General features: G+C 45.1%; 1 protein-coding gene and 1 long non-coding RNA gene across 6 annotated transcripts in view; one reads left to right on the top strand and one right to left on the bottom strand.

The window, feature by feature from the left end:
• LOC308064561 overlaps positions 1-23862 on the top strand; it is a 28848-nt gene extending 4986 nt beyond the window's left edge. For 2 of the 3 annotated variants that reach the window (XR_013928442.1, XR_013928444.1), the window contains one exon: positions 8008-23862. This is a non-coding gene — a long non-coding RNA (uncharacterized lncRNA). The remainder of the gene's footprint in view (positions 1-8007) is intronic. The other variant, XR_013928443.1, reaches the window with a different exon arrangement.
• XKR6 (XK related 6) overlaps positions 19226-25768 on the bottom strand; it is a 212103-nt gene continuing 205560 nt past the window's right edge. For 2 of the 3 annotated variants that reach the window (XM_080389169.1, XM_080389170.1), the window contains one exon: positions 19226-25768. This exon is cut by the window's right edge. The gene's annotated coding sequence lies outside the window, so the exon portion shown is untranslated. The other variant, XR_013928436.1, reaches the window with a different exon arrangement.

Here is a 25768-nt window from a genome sequence, read left to right as displayed (position 1 = left end):
TATTCTTGCTATTGTTGTTATTATTTCATCAGCCTGGGCTTTATGGGAGGTGAGACTGAAGTCCTGTTGTTAGCAGTTTGTTAGCCAAACAGAGAAAGGAGGTAGGGAGCAGATGAAAGAACAGCAGTGGTTTGTGGAGAGGAAAACTGAGGCATGGGACATGATGTGAAAGTCAAGGCACTAACAGCTTGCATTTCTTGTGGAGACATTTTAAAATGTAAAAGAGTGCTAAAGAGTTGGATGCTACTGAGAGATTCAACTCACATCAGTGGACACAGAGGTTTTTTTGTTATGGCTGGTATTTTGGTGATCAGATTTCCTGTCTCGGCTGTGCTGAACATGGGGGTGGAAGCATGGCTCTGAACTGCAGTCATGGCGGAGTGAGGCCAGGGTCCAGAGGGATCCAAATGGACCAGTCTGAAGAAGGTCAGGAAGCCAAAGAGTCAGGGCCAACCGGCCTCAAGGGCAAGCCAGGGTGTAATCCATGGGTAGGGTGAAGATGAGGATCCAAAGGACATGGACAGCAGCTCAGGGCTTGGGAACAGTTTGAGGCAGGTTGATTTAAAAGAGATAGGGGGAGGAAGGGTCAGAAACCATTGAGGACCAGGCTGACCTGAGAGGAGATGAGACTGGGGAGGGGGCTGGAAACCAAGACATGGAGCAGAACTACAAGATCTATAAACTGGCCAAGAGTCTTTGCACAGATGCATTCTCAGAAACCATCAGCTATAGATAAAATCAGAAGACAGAGAGTGCTACTGCCAGCAGAGACTTTATAAATACATTGCAGGAGATGTAAGAGGAAAATGGGCCAGTCTGGGCCAGTTCTTAATGTAGATGAGATGGTAACAAGCCCATAAGGGGCATTGCCAGGAGACTGAAGGATTTGCATGTTTCTTGTTTTAGTTTTCCCCCAAATCCTGAGCCAATATTCAGTGCAATTTAACGGTGCAGGCTCGTGGGTAGGAAGAGAGGGCTGGTGTATCTACTTGGAGGTTTATAACTTGGGTAAAGCTCAGCCTGGAAACTTTAAGAAATGCCATGAAACAGTCTCTGAGCAATAATGATAATGAATGAATCATTATCGTGGGAGAAGGAGGACAGTGGTGGAGTCATGGATGAGTTACTTTGATTCCAGTCCCTGGGAAAACACTGCAGAAGCTCATACATAATTAGTTCAGTATTTGGCCACTGGAGGACAGCGGAGTGATGAAAAACCACCTACATGACTCGCTGGGAACAATTCTCAACAAACCAACCTAACTTTTGTCTCTGACCAGGAAGCTGGCTTTGGTGACTAAGGTAGCAGGATTTTTCAATTAGCCAAGAGCCACAGATGCATGGTCCACACCTCAACATTGGGAGTCATTGACAGATGGTGTAGGACTGGATCTCCTCATGGTTCTGTGGCCCTGTGGTGGGACAGGTCCAGGCTGAAGCCCCAGATATCTGACGAAGTCCCAAGGCAGCTGACAACCTCCCACACCCAAGGATGCAGACAACTCGGCAGTCTTCACAGCAGCCCCAGCTTGCTGCTGATCATGCAACAGAGCTCCCATATAGGATTTGTTCTTGGCTTTTTCCACAGACTATCTGCAACTCAAAAGAGCCCCAGGTTGTACATCCCTCAGGAAAAAAAAAAAATCTTTAAAAAGACTTTCAGCACCGTCACACATGCAGACTTACATTTCAGACAGCTTCCCCATAGCACAAGTGCTCAATGTGTCTAGTTGGTACTCTGTGAACAACCTGGTGTGGGACAGACCATCTGTTGATGTACCATGCACAGGAAGGATGCAGGAAGTGTGGAAGGCAGGATCCAAATTCAACGGATCACTTTAAAGTGGGGGAATAGCCTGAAAAAGATGAGATAGCAAGCAGTAGGATAAGACTTCAACCTGGGAAATATCATATGCAGGGAAACTGGGAATGACCAGAAGACACCAGCACTGGGGGGAAATAAAGAAGGAGGAAGGAGCAGAGCTAAAAAATAATTAATGAAATGAGAACCTGTAGTAAAATAGTGGTTCAGAAGGACCAGTTTCTTTCTGACCCACATTATCTATGATGAAAGAGGATAATTGCTCCCTGTCTCAGAGAGGGAAAAGCCATAGCTGTAACACCATTCCCCTATCTGGCAACTGCACTTATAGAAATCGGGGATGAACCCGAGCTGGAGCAGGGAGGAGGGGAAGGGACACAACCTGATGATTAGAAAAGACAGTCTGAGGAAGAGCTTGGAGGAGCTGGACTTGTTTGGTCCAGAAATGAAAAGCATACAGGAACGCCAGTGCAGACTTCTAGGAACAAGGACAAACAATTGGTTCCCTTGTCTACCGCCACCCGGAAAAACAGATGTCCAACATTTAGCATGTTGGAGAATATGCAGGGTACCAGAATGCCTGGGACTGGATAAGGGGTGGTGGGACTGTCTTTTTTGATAGTGAAACTTGTCACAGATGGACTGTTCGACCTGACCACAGAATGGGGAAAGGAGCTAGGTGGCTTCTCAAAGGCTGCTCCAGTTCATCTAGTTCTCCATACCTATCACTGCATGAATCAATTTAGGAAGCCCTCTCGGAACACATCTTTCCTCAGGTCCTATGCAATGTCTTAACCACATCCTGTGCTATTTACTCTTCTGTAAAGTGCTGTTTACTCTTCTACAAATTAAAGTGTCCCATTTAATCCTATGAAACACTCACTTGTTTTGTTCAAACTGAGATGGGAAAGGGAATAAAAAAAAAGATTTCCTGCAGATGCTCATTCAGATTTCAAAATTAATTCCCTTCCACCATCATTGTGTTCATTTTCTGAGAAGCAGCTAGGCAGCAAATTTCATTTACACAAAACATTTGTTGCCAGCCAGGTTCAAGTATTATTCACTACACACATGAGATAAGAAGAAAACGATACTTTTGTAGATATGGGAATTGCTTCTCAGGAAGCAAGAAAAGGAGTGGGTGAGCAGCACAATGCCAGTGGCTCAGTTCAGCAGGACCCACAAAAAATATTCATGATGAAATTGCTGAAATGCAAAAGCATTCCTGCCCCAGATATCAAATACTTTTGGATTTGCAAATGGCTGCAAGGAAAGTTCATCGCTTTCCATGAGGAAGGGAAAATGCCAGGCCCAGTAGAGTGTGTTTGATATATTATTCATAAGAAATTATATGCTGAGAAGTAGTCAAAATCCAGCAGCAGCAATCAAGGGTCAACAGTGAAAAAAAGCAAATAGATCTGCAACAGTTGTTAAACTGGTTTAATGCATCCAATTTATAGCCTGTTTTATTCATTAGCCCTGGTTGTCTGGGAAATTCTCCTGGCAGGATCGAGGTTACTTCTGAAGATTTCAGAACCAACATTACTCACAGTCTCAGCAGGGTTCAGCTTTGTAAACACAGCAGATTAGATTTAGGGCCTTTGAACAGAAATAGAGGGAAACCCACAAGGACATTGCTCACTTTTCAAAGTGTAGCTGCACTTTCATGGCTGACCCAGTACTGTCATTTTAGGGCTGCTTGAGCAACCACTGGAAAATAAAAGAGCACTAAAAATAGCCAACATGAGCTCATTAGCTCTTTAATTACACATTGGTTTCCCTGTCTCTCTATGTACACTTGCAACTTTGTCCTGTGATCTCACCCCTGACATTGACTGGGGAATGCCAGGAGCAGCCTTGGTCTGGTGGACACTGCTACAATTCACTGCCAGTCCATCCTGCTGGCCTTCCCTTTCCCCCACTGGAAAAATGGGATTCCCCTTTGAAGCCCATTATAAGACAAGCATCAAAGAGTGGAAAATGCAGGGAAAACAGGGCGGGAAGTGACAGTAACAGCCTCTGAAGGGCTTAGAGCTTGTCCCGGTATGTGAAATCCAGGTGTGCCTCCAAAGAAAGCGTGTGTTGAAGAAGCAGCCATGAGTCCAGCTGAACAGGCACCCCTGAAGCTCAGGCTGCAGCAGTGCCCTCATTACCAGGGACAACTCAAGTTTTAAATGCAATTCAACAGGTATGGCTGAATAATGTATCTGTAACGTATTCCATAATCCTGGACCATAGGACTGTCTACACAAAGGTGACCCTCTAGACTGGGCAAGGAGTCGGGTGTGTGTAGGATGTGTCCTGGTACATCATTTAGACTTACTAATGGCACCAATGCTGCTAAACTAACCTTGGTTCAGGTTCTGGGAAGTTTTCCCCACTGGATAATTGTCAGCATGGACCTTGTCCTGCTTTTGACCCAGACCAACCAGCACTGATTTTCCTGAGCACACTTCAGGGGTCAGCAAAGGCCAGGGATTATTCCCAAGAGCAATGTGGATGCAGCCATCTTGTGGACCAGTGTGGGATAGGGGTGGTAACGCACTGAGATCTGCTGATTTCGCTACAGGCCTTGCCTTTGCTGCTGGTGCCCTACATCATGAGCACCATGGCAGCCACAGGGCTCATGAGCTGCGGGACAGACAACTCCATACAAGCATTTGTCGGTGTCACAAGGGTTGTCCCCAGGGTTTGCAGCCTGGGTTGGGCAGGTCAGAGGGAAGAGGAGAAGCGTGAGTTATGCCCATCAACCAAAGCAAAGTGGCAGTGCATTTTTCTGCAGAGGGAGTCCTCCTAAAAATGCAGGAATGCAACTCCAGGCTCAGCTACCCAGGGACACTTGTCAAAGTGAGTCTGGATAAACCGAGTGCTTCTCTGTGTGTGGAGGTTAGACCCAGCCTCATCGTTCCTATGCTGGGGTATCACTGGAGTTGCCTGAATCAAGACCTCTGTCATCCTACCAGCTTTTCTGTTTGCAGCGCTGACACAGGAGCCTCCTGTTTACCACCATTCCCTCTCATCTCACAACTGCTTTTACGGTTGGATGCGATGATCTTAAAGGTCTTTTCCAGCCTAAATGATTTTATGGTTCTGTGACATGATTCTATGCTCTATTGTGAGGCTCATTGCTGCAGGATGCTGTGGAAAGGATACAGGGGTTGAGAAAGGGTCAGGCACATTGCTGAAGGGTGCCATTAAACACAATGGTCCAGCTGCTACTTCCCACTCAGGAAGCCCTTAAAGACATGATTACAGCAGACAAAGAGATGTGCAAGACAGAAAGATCACTCCAGATTTGCCAAGAGTCTTACACTTTTTCCTGCACGTCAGCTTTTGGCCTCTGTCTCAGGCCATGTGCTGGGCGAGGTAGACCTTCAAATTTGATTTAACATGGTCATTCTTCTTTTCAAATGTTACCGAGTGCAGGTTAATGGTGCTTTTTGTGGAACCCAAAGACCACAAACCCATTGTTTTCACAGTGTATTTGGCTGCTTGGGTCCATGGTGCTGCTCACTTCATCTGCAGATGCTCTGCTCCTGCTATGTACCTTAGTGGGGTGACGAGCTGGGATACAACAGCATCTCTGAGCTACAACAGGATAAATAAAACATATGACTGAATGATCTCATGTTCTTGTGGCTTCCTGAGCAATCAGGAAACACTCAGTACACCATGTTGTTCAGGTCATTTCTGTTTTGTTCACGCTAAACTTTTTAATTTCCACATGCTCCTTGTAAAACAGGAGCTGTGCTGGAGCTTGCGTTTGTTCACTGATTGTAGAGTCAATGGCCCAGGGAATGTATCCTGGCACACGTAGCCCACAGACGCATTCAAATCCACATCTAGCGCAAACAGCAGTACTAATAGTGCTTGTAAATATCATTGTTTGCTTAACGTTCTCTGAAGCACTTGGGAAAGTGCTCTGCTTGAAAAGAAAAACTCAGCACTCGGTCCCAGCTTGTTCTACAGAAAGAGAGAGATTGTTACAGAGGTAAAATGCACATGCACACATGATCAGATATTTTGTGAAGTTGTAGACAAGGAGCTGGAAAAATCAGTTTAACCTGCTGAAGTGTACCTCTAATAAACCCTGCAATGGTGCCTACCTTCCCAGTGGCACTCAGAAAGCAGGTGCTGCCAGGTCAGGACGGCATCAATGCTACCTAAGCCAGTCTTCCTGAAGCATGTCTAACCCTTTCCTCATCTCCACTTGTGAATGCTCAGCTCCCACCCAGATTACCTACCCAGTGTCGACTTATCCTGCCAGGAGAAAATTTCTCCTGGTGTTTCACCTCATGCTCCATTTCAGCCTTAAGCCCGTTTGTTCACCTTTTCCTTACCGGTTTGTTTGCTAGGCTGTTTATCTTATTACAGGAGGATCTCTAAGCCACTCTTGTGCCAGGCATGGCATAAACACAGTGATCTTCAGTTAAACAATGTTTTCATGGCGCGGTACTTCTCTCTGTGAAAATAAAGGTGCTGGCGCCTGGTCCCTGTATCTCTACTCCAATTTGCATGGTTTCAACTGAGACCAATTAGACTTGGTTTCTAGATGTGGTTTCAACCTGGGCCAAGTAGCACTGAGCCAAACCTACCCCAGGTGCTACTAAGGAGTTAGTACAGGTCATGGGTCAGCCCCAGCATGCATTTTGAGTATGGCCATGTTGACTGTCTCCATGGGTCCATGGGCATATGTGCCTTAGCTCCTATGAAAGAAGCTACTTCCAAACCTTCCTACTGAACCACAGACTGGGAAAATCTCCAGAAGATTTGCATTGAAAACCTGGTCTAGGTGTATGCAAGTTCTTCATACCTTGTACTGTAACGTGGCAGGAGTCCGCTCTGCAGGCAGATGGGGAACAGCACAAAAAGCAGTCAGGTTGTAGACTGAGTTGAAGTTGTCCTCTCCAGGAGTCAGTTGTTAGTAGCAACTCAGGGAAAAGCATTAAGGAAACTGTTAAAAGGTAACGCTGGCAGGTTGATGAAAAGGAACAGGGAGCCTATTTTGCCATAAGGATGTCTTGGGATCTTTCCCTTGTCCTAAGAGGAAAGATGTAATTGCTGCATAAAGCAATTTCATCACTTGTTTTTTCCCCACCCTGCTAGGTGAAAGAAGGTCTTTCTGGGATTGCTGCTCTGCTCTGGCCCTGATTTGGGTTAAAACCCCTTGGCATTCTTCCCTTGGCATTTATTTCTACCTCCCTTCCCACCCTCAAAGGTGTCCTGGTTGTTTTTTTCTTCCCCTAGGTCCCTTCATAGCTTCTCCCACTGCCCTGGGATGCCTGCAGCTTCATCCCTATAACTTACTCCTCTCCCTTCTCTTCCACATCCCAGCCTCAAAGACCACATCGCTAAAGCATTTGCCCAATGCTCATGAGCCAGACTTGCAGTTGTATGCAGAGAAGTGCAGGGATCTCATTGCTCCTGACACATCTGGGGAGCTGAGAGCATGGAGGGGTAAGAAGAGATCATCCTCGCATCAGGGCTGATTACCCAAGCCTTAGAGAGTAGTTTGGTAGCTCCCAACCCACACCACAGCCCCGTGCTGCGGCACACAGACCATCATCCCTCTAGTCCTGGGGTAAGAAAGGAGCGGTCTGTCTCCCTTCTGCTAGAAGTGGCTTTCTGCCCCTGAAAGAACAGATGAGGCCGCAGTGAATGAGGCACATGGTACAGTGGTCAGAAAAGCCATCACATAAACTTAGGGCAATGGTGTGAAAGTTTGTTACGAATGCCATCCCGGACACAAATCCTCCTGTGCTGGAAATTCCACCTCCCTCCTGGTAGGAAGTAGAGGAAGATGCCCCACAACAGCCAGTGTATGCTGCACCAAGTTACATCCCCGCCCCCCCCGCCCCCCCCCCCCCCTCACCCCCCACCCCCCACCCCCCCAAAGAAATCATCTCCCTGTATGCCTCTCCTTGGGAGAAGTCAGCTTCTCCTGGAACATAGCTTTTCTGGCTGTGACCTATTTCCCCTTACTCTAAAGGACTCTAGCACACCTGACAACCCCCTTTGGGGAAAGCAATCTGTAAGACTCATTATTCTGTCTTAGAGTCATGATGAGGGTGGACTCCAACTGAGCAGCCTGATCTCGCTGAAGATGTCCCAGCTCATGGCAGGGGCGGAGTGGACTAGATGGCCTTTAAAGGTCCCTACTAACCCAAACCATTCTATGATTCTAGGGCTCATGATGTCTCTCCAGATGGCAGTTGCCCCATTCTTTGCAGAGAAGTGGATGCAATGTAGAAAGAGCCTGTCCCTCACTGGTTCTTAGAGATGTATGAATCAGCTCAGAGAGGATAAGTTGAGTCAGAATACAGGAAGCTATCTGTAATGAGTGCCCATGCTCACCTGGTTTTCTTCCAGATGCCTCTCAATAACCCATGTGCTCTCTTCTCTGATGTCCCACAGGTGTAACATCAAGGTTGCATAGCCTCCCACCCCCTTCTCTTTCCTTTCACTATCTTCCAGACCTGCCTTCCAGTCCAAGTTTGGCAGTATCCTGAAATTCAGATCCTGTCCAGAGCATCTGGGATGTTTGGTTTGAGCTACCATTGTCTGTAAGACACTTATTTTCCAACTATGTTTTCTCTGATACGCAATGAAATGCTGGACCTTCATGGATGTGTATGGCTAGCTCCGGAGTCCTGTCTGCGACAAACTACGACAGATGTGGCAGAACGAGTTACTGTCTTTGTATTATAGGGAGTTTCTTAAGATGAAGTTGATACCTTCTGGAGAAAATCACCAAGGTTTTGGGAAATCACTGTATGACAAGTTATCTTTCCCTGTCACTTCTCAGGGGTCAGGTGTTTGACAACAGAACTGGTACCACAAAGCATTTTTGGTTTTAATGGCCTGGACAAGTTTGATGAGGAATCTTCCTGGAGTCTGTCAGTACTAAGCATTCATTCTGCTTTGAAATACGGGGGTGGAGAAATTGCAAGTTCATATTCCCACTGTGACAAAACCCCTCTCCAGAGTGAAGTGGTGGTGGTTTCTTGAGGGGAACAGCTATGTAATTTAGTCATGGGTAATATTATCTGATTTTCTTGATAATACCCAGAAGCTGTCACCAGAGATCAGCACCCCACTGGGCCTCTGCAAGGAGTGCCCACCCTCCCTTGTTGTTGTGCTATGCAGTCCAACAGGTCGGCATTATGATCCTCACTAGTTATATCTATAGCAGTAAATTAAACAACTCCTGGACAGGTTTATGAGCACACTGTATGGGTAGAGTTTTGGACCAGGTCAGCTGGAAGTGTCCCAAATAATCTTTGGACTTGGCTCAGGAGTTAGAACAGACCATTCCCACTAAGTGGTCTGGACGTGACCCCCCTACTCTGAAGGCAGAAGGAGTTTGGTAGCACAGACCTGGCCAGACAGTGCCTTAGAGCCGAGGATGGAGTCAGCATTTACCTCACGGTCACAAGCAGATTTGCTTTTCATGCAATACCAACCTGTACTGGTCTGCAGAGGCCTCGTGAGCAAGTCTCCTCACAACTGGCATATCCCCAGTGCCTGTAGGTAAGAGTCGCCACTGCGTGACAGACCTGGGTCCGTAGGACACCTTGCATAGCCTGCTTCATTCTTGGGCTTTCTCTATGAAGTGATGGATCAAGGAGGCAGTTATTAACTGGAGTAAATGTGCTTGGGTTCAGCAGGGGTTGGGTGAGGGACTCAATAGGAGGCACAAACTGAAGCCAAAAAATGGGAGCAGAGAAACCAAAGCACAGCTCATCATCATGAGGAGAGACATGTCCCTCCACGTGTGTGGTGGGTTTATGCACCATCCTGGGCAGGGCTGCGGAGGAGCAGGAGGTGACCAAGGAGGTAAATGAAGAAAATCAGGAATAGGAGTTGAATTTGGGGGGTTTGGTGGAGGAGACAGTCAACCCTTACTTACAGATTGAGTGAGTGGGGATGAGGAGGGACAGGACAGGTATCAGACATGCAGTCTCTCTGAGTAGGCTTCCCTGGGAGTCTCAGTGCAGGGACCACACCACTGCCAGAGGATGCAAACTGCTTCCCTTGCAGTGGTGCACCCGGGAGATAACCTGGAAGCGTTTAAAAAACATGTAGATGCGGCGCTTAGGGACATGCGTTAGTGGTGGGCTTGGCAGTGCTGGGTTAATGGTTGGACCTGGTGATTTTAAAGGCCTTTTCCAACCTAAATGATTCTATGGTGTGGTTGTGCCATCCCTTGTCTGGGGACTCCATAGGCAAGTTATGTCACCTAGAAGCAGCAGCAGACAATTAGCTTTCCAGCTGCATGGTAGCTTACTCTAACCCTGGACCCACCCTTCCCCCAAGGTCTTCTGCTCTCTCAGGCTAACTCAACCTGTGGTTTGACCCAGAGCCCATTCGGTTTTCCTGGAGCATCCTGCTTAAGACACACTCTTGCTCTGGTTGAAAAGAAACTCAGGATTGCCAGGATCTGAAATGTTGCAGATCTGCTTTGGTTTTGTAGGCTCTGTGTCCAGTGTGGAGTAGAAAGGAAAGAATAAAAAGACACAGCACACTGCAAACATGTTATTAAAATGAACTGTTTATATTATCTCAGTTGAGTCAATACATTATAATGTATTAAAATGGAAAGGTACAAAATTGAAATAAATACTTTCTGATTCATGTATAAATCTTTTGTCAAGATGACATTTTGTTTGTTTTTTCATCAGTACATGTTTCAATAAAACATTTAAAATGACAAAGTATCATTTAAAATATGGTTCATGGAAGAAAAGGTTGAAATCAAACAACTTTTGGCTTGTTTTGGCATGAGATCTTGACACAATCTGGGTTCCCCAAAACCACGTAAATGGTGGTAAAATATAAATGCTCAAACTTATTTAAAAAAATAAACAGGCTTTACAAAACCCTCTGATCCTTGACTTAGCAACTTCTCTGTATAGTCTGCACTTACGATATATACATTCATTATTGTCCAAGGGAAGACAGCCACTGACGTTCATGTAAAGAGCTTGGTGGAGAGGCCTAACAAACAAGATGCAGCTGACTACAATTAACACGGTTGAAAAAAACTTCTGAGAGTGCAAAAAGAAAAAAAAAAACAACAAAAAAACCCAAACCAGCTCAGAAATCGAAGCGTACAAATGGGACAAGGAAGAGGCAGGCGCACAAGCCCAGATCTGATGCAAAGCACGAGGCGTTTTGGCCAGGTCTAACAAAACAGCTTTTGGGCAGGACACGCCAGCGGGTCGGCTGCTCCGGCAGGCGCCTTGCATCCGCCGGCAGACTGCCCCACTGCCCAGACGGGTCACTGCAGCTGCCCCCGCGGCTCCCAGGGGTATTTGTGCTCCTGGGAAAACCACCCCTGGGCACACGGGACCTTCCGCCGAGACTCCTTCCTCGATCGCGATGAAGGCGAGAGCAGTGCTAAGTGGAATATGCTGGTGTGAGCCTGGCCGGGGGGGGGGGCGGGGGGCGATGCGATGCTGGATGAGACGTTGCAGAGTGAGGGGTGGGGTGGGGGGGGAAGTGAACAATGTGGGTTTGGGACCTTTGAGAAGAGGCAGCGGGGAATTCACTCGTAGGCAGCAGGTTTTATCAGGATCGTGGAGCAGGCTTGTTCGTGTGCTTTAGTCTCAACAGTGTGCTTATTTCTTTGTCACCGCAGCCACGGGCTGTTACGGATGGTCCCTCTAACCTTTACCATGTGCTTATTGTGCTGGGGCAATGGATGGGGCGCTGCTTGGGGCGGGATGTGAAAGCGTGGACTTCCCTGCTGGGTAATGGTGACTTTTGCCAAATTTCAGTATTCCAGGAACTTTTCAAGTCTCACCCAAAAGGGGAAAAGAAACACAGTCACATTAAAAATAGTATTAAAGAGAATCTTCCTGCCAATCTCTAGGGAAAACTTCTCAATGTACACGTTCCGCGGGCTGTATTGCTGCCAGTGAGTTAAACTGCATAAACTGAAGAGTGGATTTTCTTTGCAGGGTTGTTTTTAAGGCAGTAGAAGATTTTCTCACCTCGGAAAGGAAGTGCAGCCCCGTCCCAGCTCGGTGGAAGAGCAGGCAGGACTTGAGGCGGTGCTGCCTGTGCTGTTCTTCTGGATGCTCTACAGGCTGATGGGGACCAACTCCTCTTGGGTACCTGGTTGTTCCCATCCTGCGAGGGAGGATCTCATGGCACGAGCTGTTTGCAATGCTCTGAATGCTGCTGCAGGCACAGGGCTCCCCTATCAAAGGCAATCCCATTGCAAAGAGAGCCCTGTGAGGTTTGGGACCTGTGAGCTAGAGAGTCAAGGGATGTGAAGGGCATTGTTTGGAAAAATTGTTTTCTTTCCCACCCCACCAAAACCCCGTGCATCTCAGTTAAAACTTCTTGGAAAATGCCAGCTTCAAGCTGTTTCCTGTTGAAAAATACCACAGCCATGGGGAAATTACGGATGTGATTTGAGGCTTTTGGTTGTCTTCTCTGACATTTTCATTTGGGTTTTTTCATTTCTGAACAGCTTTTAATTTCAAAATGCAGAGTAACTTATAAAAAAAAAGGAGGGTGCAAAAGGGAAAGATCAAAAAAATCCCCCTCCAAGATACCAAAACTGTTTTTGTTGGCATATGCATTGTTTTGCATATTTTTGTTTCATGTTTGCTGTTAGCCTTGAGGTTTCCATGTGGGCTGGAAAAACAAATTCACGGAAGTTCTTAAGGGATGGAACAGTTCTTTCCTATCCATCTCCCCTGTGCAGAAAACTTGATTCACTTTAGCTAAAGCTCTTCCCTCCTGCATTTTTGAGTTTGTGACTCAGGTTTCAAAGGCAAAGGAAGCAGAAGTTCTCTAAGTACTGCTTTGCAGTGAGGGGGACCCACTCGAAGCTGCTCCAAGAATTTCTGTGCACAGGTTGGGTGAAAGAGAATCCATCCTACTGTTTTCCCTTAACTGAATTTGTGTGGTGCACCAGAAGGGCCTTTTGTGGGCTCCTTTTCCACCTCTGGGAGGATAATTGCACTTTTTTCTTTGGGTTGTTTTTACCATTTTCTGTCCTAATCCAATCTTCTTGCAGCTTTCAAAAGCCCACTTCACTGGAGGCCCTTAGATTACTGGCTTTCCTGAAGGAAGCAGCAGAAACTCCTGCACTTGAACAGAATGGTTTTCATTCTGTTAACTGTTCATTCGGGTTAAGATGAAGCTCAGGTAAAATAGCATCTTCCACTGACTACAGGTTAGGCTAGGAATGTGACTAAGTTTTCCTCTCCTCCGGTGCCAGTTGCTGGGATTCATGTAATAAATCCTGCTAGAGCCCGAATGCATTGACTGAAGTGTGTATGGTCAAGGAGAGTCTGTGTGCATCAAGGTACTTAACTTCTATCAAAGCAGAGAAATGATTTTAAAATTACTTGTTGGTTTGGTTTTGGGTTTTTTTTTGCACATCCTTTCAAATAGCCTCCAGCAAACATTTCCCTGGGTGTTCCTGTGGTGCAGTAGGACAGCCTGGACTGTTACAGAAAGCACTGGCATCTCATATGCAGATAAAATGTGCACTTGCATGAATCTCCAGTGATACTTGCAATCCAAAGAGACCGAGTGCTCATGGTGGCAAAGAGATTGATGAGGTGGTTGTTGGAGGCTTGGGACAGTAGAGCAAAACCCCCTTTGCCCACGGTTGTGTTGGTAATTTCAGCTACCTCAGGAGTAAGCGCAGCGCTTCCCGTCTCTGATCTTCTCCACATGTCATACCCAGCCTTGCCTGCGGGGAGTCGATGTAAATGCCCCAAACCTTGGCATCAGGGGAAAGCAATGAATAAAACCCAGAACAGCGCTGACCTCTGCCAACACTGATCTCAAGAAATTTGTACAGGGAATGCTGATGAGCTAATCTATGAACAGTGGGCATTTCTACCCCACCTTCCAGGCAAGGGTCTCAGTAACAGAGCCTCACAACACCCCTGTGAGGTAGATACTATTATACCTGGGTGGGTAAACTGAGGCACACATAGACAAAGTAGAGAGCAAGTGTGAGGAAAAGCTACGACAAGGATCCAGTGATCCTTGATGCCAGCCTGTTGCTCTGAGTAGCATTTCCTCTCTGAAGAAGGTGGTACATGGCTGTCTGCTGGAAGGTGGGAGAGACAGACCAATGAGCTCCTGGGACAGTGTATCAACACTCATTTTCCTGGTTCATGTCCAGGGTTCAGCTTGTTAACGGCCAAAAAAAGGACACTGGGCATAACACCAATGAAAGAGATAATCCAGAAGAGGTAAGAAACCACGTCAGGAGTGGGACACGAACGAAAGCACCACCAAAAGGTAGCTCCAAAGGGACATCTGTGGGCCCTTCACAAGAACACCCTCAACTGAACTTTGAAACTATGACGGAAAGACAAAAGGGATTTGCTTTCACAGATCCAGTGGCTTCCAGTGAACCTTCTACCTACTCATCTCACAAGAAAGAGTGAAGGAAGGAAAGAAGGAAAGGCAGAAAGACAAAGAGGGATAATGGGGGGGGGGGGAGAAAGAGAAAGAAAGAGAAAGAGAAATATAAAGAAAAAGGAAGGAAGGAAGGTAGATAAAAGGAAGAAAAAAGGAAGAATAAAGGAAGAGAGAAATAAAAAGAAAGAAAAAACACATGTAAAGCCACAGTTTTCCCTTTTTGCCATCAGCCCCTGCTGGGACAGAGCAAAGAGGGTATTTTCCCTTCCAACATTCTGCGAAGTGCTGCTAGGCAGAGAAAATACAGGGCAGACTGTCCCATGCAGAAGGTTTTTGGGAGATAGCACCTGATGCAAAGTTTGCTACAATAAGTTGGTTATTCTTTATTGCGTTGGAAATAAAACAGTCATGTAAAGTCCTGCATAAATCCACAGCTCTGGCCTGCAAAATCTCAGCCTCACCTTGACTTTGCTGAATGTTTTCAGGGTTTAAGGCTTGAGATGTTTGATTTAATTTTATCTTATTTCAATGCTGAAAATTAAAGCTGGTCATGAGATTTGTTCTTCTTAGGGGCAGGAAGGGGAAAGTCTGTCTATACAGAGAGATTCTTCTAATGGGTTGCTAGTGAGGGTGAGGTTAGAAGGTGAGTGAAGCAGTGTGCCCAGCTTGCAAACCAGTGTAATATTTTTTAAGAGGATTTTTATCTAACCCCAAAACATGCTCCCATTGAGCAAATCAAAGCTTGGTAGGCAACTAGAAGATAAACATCTTTCTAAGCAGCTGGTAGAGAGCTGTGCCATGCCCTTGGCTGGTGCGTGTTAGGATAGCTCCAGTTATTTCTGAGGGACTCCGATAACTTACGTCAGATGTATGGTTAATTGCTCAAATGAAAACATTTTCATGCTGGCCTTGAGACAGGGGAGGAGGACCAACCGTGAGAGGCTGACTCTCTACAGGACGCTGCTTTAAAAGCCAGCTTCCTCTTGATGTATGTGAGGCCATGAAGAGGCAGATAGACCAAGGGCAGGGTGACACTATGTAAGCATGCTTCCAGATTGCATCTGTGAAGGAATAAGCTCTTTTCTAATAGTGCACAGCTCCTTCTCCTAAACATGTTGGAGATACAGGAGGTCAGCTTTGCAGCAGCAAAACATGGCTATTAGGAAAGGCTCTTGCAAGGGACTGAATACTGATGTCCTCCATCTGAGGATGCTTCACATACAACCTTGAGGGGTGTGAAGTAACTGATTTCACAGCCTTTGAAAGCAAAACTCGATTGCAGCAGGAGCTTTTCTGTGTAAAGACTAGGACTCAGGACTGACCGAATCCTTCTTAAAGAGAAAGATCCACTGAGCACCACACCATGAAACATCAACCAGGTGATCTCCTCCTCTTGACAGCCAGCCAGTATTTCAGCATTTCCACTGTTCTACTGGAGAAACTCTGGATCTAGAACAAAGTGAGAATAAAGCTTACCAAGCTGGGGAGATGACCGCCACGAGCAGCTTTTCAGAGATGTAGCCAATCCTGCAACAAATCACAGGATTTGTAGTCAGCATCAAGGCCACAAGCCGGCATCCATCAAGCTGTATTATTTGGCCACAGGACAGTGCATATATCAGCATACCAAACAAGGATTCCTGCCAGTGCCTAATGTCAGGCTGTTTATTTCTGTCTGGATTATAAACATGTAGAACATCAAGCAGCAAAATAAGAGTGCAACCATGGTTTAAAAGAAGTAGTGGAGACCAGAGAAGACTGAAGGTTAATTGGCCAGTAGCTTTGGATAAAGAAGGGAGGCAAGGAAAGAGAGAGGGATGGAGTTCTTTTGTTTCTGGAGCAGAGGAGGAGCAGATTTGTTCCTATTCTCCTGTGCAAAAAGAGTATTTTAAAAGCTTTTAGGAAAGCAAAAGCTGATGAAAGCAAACTGGAAAAGTTTAGGTTACATGGACAACTCAATGCCCAACATGGTGTGAGGACAGAAAAAAAGAGAGGGGACTGCCCAGAAAAGGGAAACTAAAGGAGTCAACCTGTCCTGTCCTGTCTTAGCATGGACTTAGCTGTGATCTGTGCATGTTACACTTCTGCTCGGTTCCCCCAAAGGTGCAGTCCACACCTCTTGCACTAGACTGTTGCATACAGTTGCCGTGGGCTGGCAGGCGTCGGGCAGGTTCACCCCAGAGGTGGCTGCGGGTTAGGAACAGTGCTCTGCCACATTACAGGCTGCACGAGTAAGACCATGTTATGCTGGAAAAGCCCTTTGAGACCCTCTGGGATGAAGAACATGAAGAAGCTGGATAGCTCTATGTATCTAAGTCTAGCTCTGTCTTATTTTGGGGAAAGGCCACCGGGGATTTTTCAGGCATTAAGAGACAAGAACATGTCTGCATTGACCAGCGCAGGGAGGTTGATCCCAGGAGCCATTAATGGTCACTAAAGCCAGTGACTTTTGATGATGTTGGTGCGGTTCCTGCTGGAGGCTTGGAAATGTCCCCATTGTGGTGGTGCAGCAGAAGCAAAGCACGGAGAAAACTGGCAAGAGGTGTGGTGGGGGCAGGAGATGTGAAAATGAACCGTGACCATTGCCTGTGACATCCCCGCTCGGACATTTGTTCCTAGCTCTGACCACATCCATCGGCCAGACTCAGCTCCGCAAGGTGCAGAGCCAGCTCCTCTTGAAGGCGGTGGGTTTGTGCTTCTGGAAGGGAGCATGGAGCTTATTGCGAATACTGAAGGTTCATTGTGTTGCTCATGGTGGCAAGGGCTGGTTGTCCACACTCCAGTGCCGGTACCCCATTATTTCAGCAGTGTCAGATGGCTGCCACTAAAAGCCAAATTCATCCATTAGAGAGCTGGGAGAAACCCCAGGGGATGCCTGCTGTGATCCTGATAAAACACATGCTGCTTTGAGGAAAAACCCAGCCTTCGTTCGTTGAGGGACCAAATCCTGCCCTCATGCCCCTCCGCTGTCAGAGACTGCCAGGCCTGATGCCGATGTCCTGGTGTCCGGCTGGAGCGAGCCACTTGGGTCCTCCTTGTCCCAGTGGCACTCGCAGCACGGCTTCTAGCGTCTCCCCACCGGCAAGTAAGATCCCAAAGGAAAATCAAACCTGGACTTCACAGCAAATTAAATGGAACGCAACTGAATCACAACTGTGAAGCAAAATATCATTTTGCCGGATGAAACGCAGTTTCCACAACCTGGTTTTAAGGAACAGTATTACACATAGATAGATACACTATGCTAGATCTTGAGAAAAAAAATATGCTAAATAAACTAAGACATACAGTATAGGGGATATTCTGATCAACAAACCAATCACCATTAGAATCAAAAAGTAAACCAGCCTTTCACTTAGGACCCTAACAACATTTCTCAATGCACTAAGTACATTTTAAACCATGCAAGTTTACACAAACATCTTAACTAGGTTTTTTTTTTTTTTTTACTTTTTAAAACACCAACATTATGCATTTCTTTGTTAATTATATTGGTTAAAGTTGCAGCCGTTCACTGCCAAATATCAGATACATCATATACATATTTTTATACAGAATCTGGACAACACAACATTACACAGCCTAAATAGAGAAAAAAAGAGTATTTGTTCCTTTGTTTGTTTGTTTTTTTTCAGTTTTGTAAAAAATATGAAATGATGATAGGAAGGAGGGAGAAGGTGTGGGAAATCTTCTACCAAATTAAAGGATTATATCAAAATAATTCCCAAATCACAGTACAACAAGGAAAAAAAATGGTTCAAACTCAGCTCCACATTTAAGATTCTGTTAGCTAAGAAACAAGACTTCACACACAGAATGTATCAGTATTTAAAAATAGAAAGAATTGCAACATCATGCTGTCTGATTCCAAATACATCTTATTTCAAAAAATGTTTAAAAAGGGGAAGGAAAAAAAGAGAAATCAATAAACTTAGTGATTGCAAAGTTATCTCGTTGGTTTGGATTTCCTACCTACTCACAATGCATTGCTGTGTGATGGAGCTGGACAGCCAACGTGGCCAGAACAACGAAGTGACTCAGGAGTCACTCACCGGTTCTGTTGGTCATACGATCAGGGCAGCTGGAACTCTGAACGGGATCTGAAACCATCCAAGTGGTTTGGGGTCTTTGCTTTTCCTTCTACTTGGCTTGTTCGGGCGCACCTCTCTGAACAGGAGTGGGGGGTGACCTACTCGGTTCCCACAGCCATACCCTGCCCATCAACATGTAGCAATGCATATGTTTGATTAGACGGAGAGGGAACAGAACCAGGAAATTAACCATGGAGGATGCTATTGTTGACATAGTAAGTATACAAAAATGCTAAAATTTCAGATATAATCAAAGATACAAAATCAGTTCTGACAAGAGGGTTTTTTTTTGTTTTTTGTTTTTTTGTTTTTTAATAGTAACCATTACAGTGCAAGGTTTTTAAAGTTGTTATTATTACAGTAAAAGGTGTGTATCTGGTTTTACAGTAACTGTATCACTGATTTTTGTTACGTATAGTAGGTCCCTGATGTAAAGTGTATGCACCAGTTTGAGAGAAAACCCCGCACAATAACGGCTCTTTAGCTTTAAATACATTTTTTTTTTTTAAACAGATACAAAATAACACATCAATTTCACAATTTCACAAGCACATACTTTTGCCTTAAACAAAAAGCATGAAAACTTTGTCGAAACTCCGACATGTAAAGAAATGTAAAAACTGTTCAATAAGGGATGCAACTGTGTGTTTGAGTCACGGCATTCTGCCACCCCACTGAGCTCCTGGTGTTCACGGATGATTCTGTGTTGTCAAACTGCTGCTTCTTGCTCACTCATCAGTCTGTGGCCAGGCAAACTGGTGTTCAGCTTCCCACAGCTGGGATTTGAGTTTGTGCATTTAACATTGTAAATGATCTACTTTTTGTTCTGGACGAGTTCCCTAAAGAAGGATCATCCATACCGGCCCTGTGACTCCGAGCCACAGATGTATTTGGAAGGGGCTCTTTCTGGTTGTTTTTTTTTGTTTGTTTTTTTTTTTTTTTTAATTATCAAGATGAGATGCAAATGACTGCAGCCCTGGCAATAACCCACCGCGTGGAACTAACTCAAGAAAGATGCTCAGCTCCTACCCTAAAAAGCCAACTTCACAGCTAAGCAAGCAGAGACGTAGAACACACCACAAAGGAGGCAATTCAGGAAATCCGTGGGGAGAAACTGGATTCAGCCCCTCAGTTCAACGGAGTTAAGCCAAAATTACCTTAGTGCAACTGACTGCCCTGTCTTGGGGGGCTGGATGAGAGCAGCCAAGGTCTCACAGCTTTATGCTCATGTCTACTCTGAAAGTACAGCAAAACATCGCAGCACTCAGAGGAACCATCACGCTGCTCCTTGCCTGTCGCTTGTGGTACGCGGCTGATACACATCCTCTCTAGCCCATCACATGCCCTAGGCGCACACACAGGACTCAACGGCTTACTGCAACCAGCTTTGACTTTTCTGAGTAAAACAAGCTTTAAAGTAGTAGAAGCATTGTGGTGACTTGCTAATTCAGTCAAACACGTTGATTTTATTTTATAACCAGCTAGGCTTCCATCTAAGCAAGAAAACACAGTAATCAGAAAGTAGTACGGGAAGATCTGAGGCTGCAGGTTAAATTACTGCTCCAGGAAGAGGTATCCCGCTGACTTCATAACCACCTGAAATACAGGCTTACATCAGAAATGCCCCCGTCCCTTGATGAGTATGTCAGGAATTTATTTAGTGCTTGAGTCTGCCATTTCTACCTCCTGAAGTTTGCCTTTACTTGGGTAAAGAGGCTGAGTTTCATCTGAGTTCAAGTTATTGAAAGTTAGACCCCAAAAAGGGGTGTGAGATGAATTCCTCTCTGAAGATGCCCATCTCCTTCCGCTGATGATAGAGGAAGCAGATGGAAAGAGGTTAGACCAGCTGCTTTAACTTTTAGAGAGTGAAAGTGGGATTAATCCCTCTTTCAACTTCCTTCCCCACTCCAAATGGCTAGTAGGTAAATATATGGTACTCAGGTGGGAAAGGCTGCAGAATTACTTAGCAGGAATATTTCATACTAAAATAAACCTTATATTTTGGAAATCGTCCCTGTAATCATCAGCTAAGTGAAGTCCCAGCCAGAGGCTAGAGGAGCTTGGATGAACATTATGAGCTCAAGGGAGATAAAGACAAACTTTTTTTCCAAAGATCTTCCGTCTCTGCCTCCCTTTATATCTCATTCTGAAATGACTTTAGATTTTATTCTGATTTTATTCACTTGGGCGACTAAGAAACAGTAAGACTCCAGCAGAAGAGTGAGCTGCTCTTGGTTCTATCAGCCGCCACGCATTGTTTTGTCAGACACTACCTCCCCCCACCAGGCTTGGGTCCTGCAGCCAGCTCCACCCCTGCTCCTCAGCCTCTCACTGCAAAGTCCCTCCTGCAGAAACCCACTCCTCTCTCACAGCACACCTTGACCTCAGCCTGAGGATCATCTCCATATGGCAAACCTGCCACTGGACCTTAGTTACTTATTTTTAAAAACTACCTTCTTTTTGAGAAGAGCCCGCCTTTGCTGGTGCAGTCTACTGAACACTGTGGGAGCTTGCATCAATCTGGCTCACAGAAAAGTTAAACACCTGACGAAATCCCTGGTCAGGAAGAATGCTTATCCCTTTGCAGGGGTAAGGTTTGAGGATAGACACGTTCTCATCACAGTGTGCCTCTACCCTGGGTTTTCATTAAATGAGCCATTCCTCTCAAAGCTTGATGAGGCAGTGGAAAAGCAGTCAAAGTATGGAGACATATGCTTGCTGTGCTGCCTCATGGCAAGAGGCATTCATTTAGCTATGATCATTATTCTAAAGCAAAAATCAATTTAAAAGACAAAGGTAAATTCAACAACAACAACAATCCTTGTAAAAGGAAAACTACTGTTCCTCCCAAGCTCTAAGCAACAAGACAGTGAACCTCAAGCCTAACCCAAAAGGCTGAAAAGTCAGGATGTCCGTGAAGACTTCTTTAACGAAGAAGCCTTGGCTCCATGAAGTACTCAAGATACTTAACACAGAAGCTCCCAAGCTAGAAAAGAAGTCATCAAAATCTGCTAAGTCAAGTTATTTAAAATTGGACTATGTCAAGCTTTGTGACACCAGACTATGAGGCTAGTTGAGAGGGGTAGGCTTCATTATTCTAGGCAACTTCAAACACCTCTACCTTCTACAGTGATTTTTCCCCTTGGATGTTAATGTCTGAATTTCTCTGATGAATTGTGGATGGAAGAAGGACAGCAGGAATCTTGCCTTATTCCTATAAAAATTTTCTGTGACCAAGTCTGGATAGAAACCCAAGACCGAAACAACTCTAGAGTTTCAGAGGTGACACTTCTTTACTGAAGCCCTCAGCTGGAAAAGAAGATGAAAACTAGATCGTTTGGAAGTGCTACTGTACAAATAAGGCGGAAACTGGCTATTAAGGTTCCAATGAGATGTTTTGCAAAATAGAAATTGTAATGTCATCAACCTGACTCATAATGTTGAATGAGAGAAGTTATTTTCCTTCCACACCTATAAGAACGTAAGAAACAGATGACCTTGACAGGTAAGCGGTCTGCAGAATACACTTTAAAAAATGATTTTGATCTTGAGACACTGGGTGCCTCTATCTGAACAGAGATTGATGCTTGTCTTTGAGTTAGTATCTTGGATTTCTAAAATCAAGATAGACACAGATGTTTACAGGACATGATTTATCTGACAAAGTGCAGGCAGCTGCTTTACGATGACAGGAATTGCATCCCAGAAGCTCATATTCCTTTCTACAGGCTGTAAGAGTGGCCTCCATTCATTAATCTACTCATGTGGGGCATCCACACTGTAGATGTCTAAAGTCAGGTGAGATGAATCTTACCTTAGATTGCAAAGTTATTAGTTCTTGCATCTTTTTGTGTCCCGAAGCAACCAGGATGTTATGAAGCAAACAGAAAGCTCAGGGAGCATGAATCACTTACATGGAGGCGTTCCTATTTCTAGTGAAGACTCAGCCAAAATCTTACAACTTGACAGGTTCCTGCTGGAGCTCTGTGGGAGAACTTTTCAGTTCTTGCTGAAGAGCAAGGGGAAGAAATAAAATTGCCCTGGGAGAATGACAGAGTACCACTATCTTGCCTCACATGTACCCATGTAAGGTATAGAGGGGTGACTAACTGTCATGGTGATGTAGATGAAAGATACGTTAATAAAGAACAGTAAATAAGCCATGTACTAAAAGCTTATGTTATTGCTGCTAAGACAAAATCTGAAAGAACTAAAATGTCAGGGTATTCTCACAGTGTTCTTAGTTCCTACAAAAGCAACCAACCTAAGATCCTACCGTGATAACACAACCTGGCCACATCTAGGGGAAGAACATCTGATTGCACACAGGGCTGCTAAAGCTTGGAAGTTTAAAGGACGCATCTTCTGGAACTCCTCAAATAGCTCAATAAAATACAGATGTAGCCATGCAACACGAAAATAACTAGACCTTAGTCATTGCTTTAACAGGTTTTCAGACTAGACCAAATGACAAGTGAGCAGAGAATAGTTTCTTCAATTACCTGGTACATAGAATGTATCTCAAAGCAAGTAGGCTGGAAATGGCAGTACTAACAGATGAAACAGCAGAGCTAAAGAATTTTTATCCAACATCCCAATGTCCTATCACAAAGGCTGAAGCAACAGCGGGCTCCAGGGAATATCTCCATTGGCATTTTCAGCCAAATAGTTCGATGAAGGGAAAGTCCTGACTGAAAGGGTTGTGTCACAGCAGAGACGTTGTACATCAATAATGCAGAGAGAACTGCACTGATGTTATCTACGTTCATCTATATTCCCCACTGATGTCAACCTCTCTTTCCTGCATTGGCTTGAAATGCTCCACTTTTAAACATGATGTCATTTGGTATAATTTTTAATAGCAGATTCATTTCAGCTATCTTTTTGCTCCATGTAAACTAGGAACTTCTTTTCCCGAGAAAGGAACTGTACTGCTCCAGTAAAGGGTTAGCGGTAATCTCTGCTGTTTAAATTACCTATACCTGGCTGATACGGACCAAGGTTGCTTGTGTCATTATATAAGAAGAGGCAAATGCATCTGGTTTCTCCAATAAAAAAGTTTCATATTTATAGAAAAAAGTAATAATGGAAAAGCATCTGATGAACTGAATACAGGACCTGATGGAGCGAGAAGTAGAAGTGATCCAGAGAGTTGTGCAGCAGCTTTACCAAACCTGTGAACCCTTAACCCAACCTGAAGTTGCCACGCTGAACAATTCTCCAGAGCCCAGGTGATGTAAATTCTTTCAGCTCTTGGCTATAAGTTTTGAGAAAGCTCAAGGCTGAGTTTCTAGTAAGTCTGGAGCTGAGGAAGTATTTTGGGAAGAAGGCAAAGAATTAAATTTTAAATCAGTCTCGTGCTGGGGGAAGCGACCATTCCCCTAGCCTGAAAAACCAGAAATTATTGCAGGAAAATGCAGCCAGCTCTGAAGCTGCTGAATTCTGCAGAAATATCTTGCTTGTTGGAGGGTAATGCACATAAACACAGCACATTTTACACCATTAAAATGCATGCAGCACTGTGAAGTCCTTAATATATTATTTTTTTTTTTTAAGAAAAAGCAAGTGTAACAAGGCCATATGCTGTCCTTGAGGCTCTGTTGGCAGCATAACAAAGGGAAGGCATGGAGCAAAGAAATTCTGGGCTCTTCCTGGAACACACTGATCTCCTCAGCTCCCATGGAAAACAGGGATGGTATTTCTGGACTTAATAAGAAACCTTTGGCACCTTGCAAAGCTGAAATCTCTTGCTTTGGTGTGTGCCCTGGGATAAGGATTTAAAAGGGCCACAGAAGTTTGTAAACGCTAGAATGATAACGCTGAGACAAAATCCATTGCAAGACATTTCTAAACACTTCCTAATCACATTTGGGTAGCTGGCATAGTCTAAGATAATACAAGAGGCATGGTTTAAAGGGGGAGGTATTTTAATAATAAAATATATTTTTCTAGTAAAAGATATGATCTCTCCCTCAAACCTTGTCTCTCTTACTAAGCAGGGACTCGGTTGCAGGTCTAGCCTAATACTGCCTCCTCTTGAATAGCACACCATGACTTGTCATATCATTTAATGAGCAGCTGACGAGGTTCATGCTGACTATATCTACAATTAATAAACAAAACCCTGCCAAGGCCCATTCTTTCTCCCTTAGACCATCTTCCTTAGCCTCCAAGACAGGGTGCCCACAACCGAACCACAGTGCCTGCTGTCTCCAGACCCCCTGCTCAGTCCTCAGACAGGGGACTATTTGGGTCAACGCTAGCTGTCCCCAGCCCAGGATCTTGCTTACAATTGAAAAACATTGCCAACCGAGTGACCGAGTGCCAGTTAGCTAGGTCCCGCTCTATTTAAATTATTAGTGTGGACGTAGAGAAGGAACCCAGCAGGAATGGGATAATAATCTGTGGCTCTTACCAAGTCTAGAGTTTTTACATCTTCACAGCACATCCAAATATTATTCAACCCCTCACCGTACATCTCAGTGCTATATAAAGAGCATGCTAGGTCATGAGATAAGACCCCAAGCAGGTCCACCAGCAAGGTAGTTTGGTTGTTCATCTTGAAGACTGAAACCAGCTGGCAGTACAAAGCTCATCTCATTTGGTGCCCAGGCAGACCTGTAAGAAATTCATTGCCAAGTGATGTCAGCGGTGCTGAGCTAATGATCCAAAGAGGGACTGGCACCAAGAAGAGCTGAGTGTCCTCACAGCTAATGCCATTATCACTTCAGAAAAGGAATTCAAGGTACATGTTTGAGACTCAAGCCAGCCTCAGAGATGGGACAGGACCACTGGGTAGGGGGAAGATTATCCTTTCAGCATCTACCAGCCTTACACCTCCTCCCTGTATATCTAGTCAAGGTTACGGTCAGGCAGGACTGTGGGCTGGGTGACGTGACCGCTTTGGTGATTCCTGGCTAATTCTCTTCAGGTTTAAGGTGATCCACCACTTGTCTGAACAACCACCTTTTCCTGACAGTGGAATGGCTGTAACAAATAAAGCTTCACAGTTGCCACCCTCAGGCATTATGTCCTTAGCCCCCTTTGCTAAGTGAGTCCATATTTCAGAGAAGGATTTCAGTGGTCTAAAATTGCAGCACTTTTTCTATATATTTTAAGCTCTGGTATCTTTTGTAGGATCTTCTGATGGTGCACTAGTCTCCCCTTCAGTGTATGAGCTTGGGCATGTGCTGATGCCCAACTATACAGCTGTTAAGGGACCCAGAAGCCCTCAAACCATGCTTTCACTGACATACCTTGTACAGCAGTCTGCTTCTTAACAGCATAGACACTTCCCTCACCTTCTGCCAACCATCTTGACTTGACCTGAGCAGGAGGAAGCCAACTCTGACACTGTGTGGGGCTCTGTGCCTCCAAACCTCAGGAGATAACCAAGATCAAATAAAACAGAGTCTGCAGGTGAAAGCCTCTGTCAATGCTCTGCTGCCTAAAGGAT

This window comes from Falco punctatus (assembly GCF_963210335.1).
Source record: "Falco punctatus genome assembly, chromosome: 5".
NCBI lineage: Eukaryota > Metazoa > Chordata > Aves > Falconiformes > Falconidae > Falco > Falco punctatus.
Note: the sequence above shows the minus strand (reverse complement) of the source record. Positions and strands in the feature narration are given on the sequence as shown.